The following is a 3772-nucleotide window of genomic DNA, read 5'->3' as shown; positions in this document are numbered from 1 at the left end:
TGGTCATCCTACAGAGATATTGAAAATGGTTACCTCTGGTCAACCTACAATAAATTGGCTTATGTTACCTATGGTTACAATTCATAAAAAATGAATTTGGTTAGCATCGGTTATCTCGGTTCACACTTTTTGCGCTACTTTTATAATTAATATAGCAACTTCTGGTCGCTGTCCACATATATTGAATTATGTTGCCATTGTCAACAAATATATATATACAGCAATTGGCTCGTTTTGAATGTGGTAACCTCGAGTCACCATACACAGATATGAAATTATTTATCTTAAGACACCATGTAAAATATCGTAGATTATTTTCTTTCGGCGCATTTTTTCATAATTTGCAAAGATTATAATTAATGAATAGGTTAGAAATAAATCAAGAATAAAATGATTAGGATAAAATTGGCTTGCCAGAGAGTCATTTAATGCATCTACATAAATATCGGACGCTTGTATGAAATATTTTAATAATAAAAAAAACAAGTTTGAAGCTGAATAACATTGATGATAAAATATTCCAGAAGACATATTGATACAACGACATATTTTGTGCTGATTTGAAAAAATCCTTAAGCTCAAAAAGATTTTTATTAAATTTGAAATTAATTGTAATTGAGACGAATTTAATTTCTATTTCTTTATCAATAGGGGAAAAACCAATGGAAATATTGTGCAAAGCATGGAAATGGGCTAGAGATCAAAGGCATTTTGATGTGCACGATAGAAGATACTATCTGACACCAGTTGACATTAAGAATATATGTCAATGTTACAAAATGGATAAAAGGTATCAAAACATAATCAAAAGATTTACTTAAAATATGTACTTACTACTTTGTTCTTGTCAAAGATCCAAAGAAACAGGCTTTGTCTCTACGTATCCAGTCATCGAAAAATAACCATTATCCGGACTTAAGTTACCTCTGATTACTTGAACCAAATCTTTATATTGAACGTACACAGACAAAGACTTTGGTAAAACTTAACATATAATGATTTTGGTAACCTCTGGTTAACTAACACAGATATGGACCTTGGTCGCCACTTGTACCCTTAAATGTTTGCAGAATTTGATAATCACTTTTCACCATTTTGTTAACTCTGTTCACCTTAAACATATATATAATGATACACAGATATTGACTAGGGCTACCTTAAACATACTTGTGTTTCCTATGTCTATTTTAGATATGTATATAATCTATATTCCTTTTGAAACCGTACACATACCGCAACTTTGGTCACATCTGGACAATTTAAAAATATTGATAGCTTCACACAAAGTATATCCTTGGTTCTGTCTTGTTACATCTACATACTTTGGTAAAGTTAAATGTAAAGAGCATTTTGTATTTAGTACCTTACACTGGAATTGACGTTGGTTACCTCTATCACATTCATAGATACAGACTTTGGTTTGTGGTCATTTAAACTGATGCACTGTATGCAAACCCAATGGTTCGTCTGTTTAAATCTTTACTTTATATAGATATTTAGACCTTTATTCACCATTTAATATTTTTACCAATCTGATTGTAATTATGAACTTTACACAGTAAATGAACTTTGGTGTTTTCTGGTCAAATTATACAGATGTACTGTTGACATTGGTTCTGTACATGTCAGTACTGGTATTGATCTATGATATTTCTACAAAAGTTGGTTAAATTTCATATTTCCTCATTTGTTTTAGAATTCACCAGAATGATGCTGTAGCTGTACACGAGCTATGCACACAAATACTGAAGGAAGAGATAATTTTCTACCAAGAATTGAAAGAGTAATTATTCTTATATAATAATGTACTTTTGTAAATTTTAATGACTGATATAAGCATAATGCTGATAAAGAGTAATTCAGAAATTACTGATTGATACCCTGTTTTGTTCTTTAGACATGACTGGATTGCCTTATGTTCAAATGACATTTTTTTTATAGTACTCGTCTGTCCAATTTCGTATATGATTTTGTCTGTAAAATGTTTCAATGAGAGCTGTACAGATGAGTTTTCTGTAGACTGAACGTATATCTGACTTCTTATAATAGATGCTTTGTATTTTTGGTTTTTATCCTTTTTGAGTGTTTTTAGTGCTACACTTGTTCACAAGTCATATATTTTGTCAATAGTTTTTACATTTTTGTCTTTTCAGTTTTAATTGAGGTTATTTAATATGAGTACAATGTAGCTAGTTTATTGTCTTCTCTTCCATTAAATGAACATGATTTCAACATAAAATATATGATTCATACTCATACTTCTGGACATTAAATATGTAACATTTACATTGAAGGGGAGTACAGCCATTAGAAATCATTCACCAGAATGAAGCACAAAGAAAGAGAATGATGAAACTAGCAGAAAATGTGGTGTTTTTAGATGCTACATATAAAGGTATATACTTATATATATTCATGGAAATTTCAATTTACAATATTGAAACATGTAAAAAAAAAAATAAACTGTGTAACAATAAACTTACAGCATATTTTTTGTTTGTTTAAGGATTAACTGCCTATGGTTATTCATTCTATGCTCTTGTTGCAAGAGATGAACAGCAAGGCCGGGGCACTCCTCTTTCGTACTGTATCTCGTCAGATGATACTGGTGAAGTTGTCAAAATATTTCTGAGATCTCTGAAGACTACGGCTGAAAATCATGGATTTTATTTCTGTCCAAGGTTTGTGGGTATCAAAGTTGACAATATTTCGAATTCAATATCATTGCTTATTAACACTTTTCATTTTCGTCTTATTATTTGTTTACAATAAGTTACATTATTCGGAGTCAACACCAAATCTGATATGGATATAAAAGATAAATAAAGGCCATTCAATTATATCTTTTAATTAATTTGTCTGTAAAAAATACAGGTCAAACTATGACATTATTCACATATTCTTGCAGTGATAGTTATTTGACAATTGACCAATAGACAATGCTATGTAAGATTCATCTAAAGAAACATTTTTTCCTGCATATAAAAAATTAATACAATTAAGGTCAACAACAATTTCAGTTGAATTTTGGCAAAGAATATTAGATAAATAATTTTGCATAATAATATTTATCTCATGGACTAATGAAACTTACAAAAACATCAATTTCCTTTAAAACTTTTGAGAGTGATCTATGGAAGGCCATAAAACCAAAGCATGTAAGATTAATTCATAGTCAGGTTTACATATAACATAATAATTAAAGCTTTGTTGGGCTTGTTTGCAACTTTTCAATCACAAATTGAGAATCTAATTGATATAAAAAAAATAAGAATTTACATAATTATTTACAAGATAACAAATAGTATTATAGAATAAAACCAATATGAGATAAAGATACAAATTGTTTATACTGCAGTGTTACATTTTGTTTACTAGATCTTTTATGGTAGACAGAGATACCAAAGAAATCAGCGCAATAAATGAAGTATTCCCAAACAGCTCCGTTTTACTTTGCTGGTTTCATGTTTTACAGGTATTATATCATTCAATATATGTATCATACATTTTACTTTATTCTTTATGGGGAAACAAATCAGTTATTAAATGAGAGTTATTCTGTGAAATTTCACTCTATTGAATCAATAGGTATTAATTGCATTGGATTTAACATTTTATATCTTGTTTTTGTTTATATTTTGATTTAATAAATCAACTCTTTCGCATTAATACTTTCATAGATCAAATATTATCTTGTTGAAAAATAATTAGTCATGATATATTCAAGACAATATTAAATTATTATTATCAAGACATGAACTAAATATAAATG

The 3772-nt window shown here is 28.9% G+C and overlaps 1 long non-coding RNA gene across 1 annotated transcript; it reads left to right on the top strand.

Moving 5' to 3' along the window:
- Positions 1-2294: 2294 nt before the first annotated feature.
- On the top strand, positions 2295-3508 carry LOC143074839 (uncharacterized). The gene is made up of 3 exons (XR_012978112.1): positions 2295-2395; positions 2507-2681; positions 3379-3508. It is a non-coding gene; the product is annotated as an uncharacterized LOC143074839 (long non-coding RNA).
- The last annotated feature ends 264 nt before the right edge of the window (positions 3509-3772 follow it).

This window comes from Mytilus galloprovincialis, chromosome 5, assembly GCF_965363235.1.
Source record: "Mytilus galloprovincialis chromosome 5, xbMytGall1.hap1.1, whole genome shotgun sequence".
Taxonomy (NCBI): Eukaryota; Metazoa; Mollusca; class Bivalvia; order Mytilida; family Mytilidae; genus Mytilus; species Mytilus galloprovincialis.
The sequence above is the reverse complement of the archived record's forward strand: the minus strand, read 5'-3'. Positions and strand labels throughout refer to the sequence as shown.